This window comes from Cicer arietinum, chromosome 3 (genome assembly GCF_000331145.2).
Source record: "Cicer arietinum cultivar CDC Frontier isolate Library 1 chromosome 3, Cicar.CDCFrontier_v2.0, whole genome shotgun sequence".
In the NCBI taxonomy this organism is placed as follows: domain Eukaryota; kingdom Viridiplantae; phylum Streptophyta; class Magnoliopsida; order Fabales; family Fabaceae; genus Cicer; species Cicer arietinum.
In genome coordinates, this window is record NC_021162.2 from 54,698,436 (window position 1) to 54,699,742 (window position 1,307).

Consider the following 1,307-nt stretch of genomic DNA (forward strand, 5'->3'; position numbering starts at 1 on the left):
ATCAACATAAAAAATTGACACCTTATATCAATACTTATTTTTCTTAATATTGGTAGAAAACAAAATGAAAATTTTTAAATAAGGAGGAGATAGTATTCTTAATATTTGTAGAAAAGAAAATAAAAGTTTATAATTATGAATGGAGATAGTAATTAAAACTAAAACGTAAACACATATTAAGTTTTCACATTTCAAAAACATGATATTTTTTATAAATAATAAGAATAATATTAAAACTCATAACTTTGAAAATTAAAAAATAAAACAAGTGAAAACACTAAGGCTTAAACAATACAAATAATTATTAAATAGAGTAACTCATTCAAAAGATACTATTGAAGTCCAAATATCTCTAACCATACCACAAAATCAACAATAGTAAAAAAATGTCTTAAAATAAAGTGAAGCACAAGTCTCTAGTACTTCAGTTCCATAAGAAATACTCCATTGATTGCTTGTCATGATCGTGTTGAATACAACCTACATACAAATATATTATAGAGCAAACATAAAGAAGATGTGAGTTTATCTTTCATCACGTAAAATGAATAAGTCATACATAGAATAACGCACGTTCATGAATCGTTATAGATGGATGAACTTTCAATACTAAAACTTGTATTATTTGAAATTCATTACGAGCCAAAATTAACTTAGGATAACATTGATTGTGAAGTTATGCTATATGCCATATGCATAGTGCAACACCCCTCTAGATTGTATTAATTCTTAATGTGCACTCTCACTAACAATAGTTGTACGATGACATCCTCAAGATAACAATTAAAAGTGTAAACTTAATAAATCGCTCTCCTCTCATAAATTCTAAAATTAATTTTAAGATTCTTAGATGGTATATCAAACATTGTGTCTATATATATATATATATATATATATATATATATATATATATATATATAAAATAAAAATAATTAAAGGGTGTTAGATAACTTATAAATGTTTTTTTTTTTACCTTAACTGTTAATACTAGCACTGGCAATTACCATCAAAGCAAAATACACGAACATTATGGGTACACTCGAAATATAGACAATCGATATCTGACATACATCTTAAAGCTGTAATATATAAAATAAGAATAAAAGATATTATTTAAAAAGATTAAGAGTTTTATAGAATATGAAAATATGAGAATGAACATACCACCAACATCGACTACAACAAAAAATAGGAACACGAAAAGGATCATAGTATAAAAAACTTTAAGAGTTTTAGCCATTTTTACTCCACCTTTGCATGCAACAAATACAAAATTGTTTGATCACTTTATATTTTGAAAAACCTCA

General features: G+C 24.9%; 1 long non-coding RNA gene across 1 annotated transcript; it reads right to left on the reverse strand.

Moving 5' to 3' along the window:
• Positions 1-260: 260 nt before the first annotated feature.
• Positions 261-1,060, reverse strand: LOC113785002 (uncharacterized). Its single transcript, XR_003471176.2, has 2 exons — positions 974-1,060; positions 261-480 (listed from the first exon to the last, which is right to left on the reverse strand). It is a non-coding gene; the product is annotated as an uncharacterized lncRNA (long non-coding RNA).
• Positions 1,061-1,307: the final 247 nt, after the last annotated feature.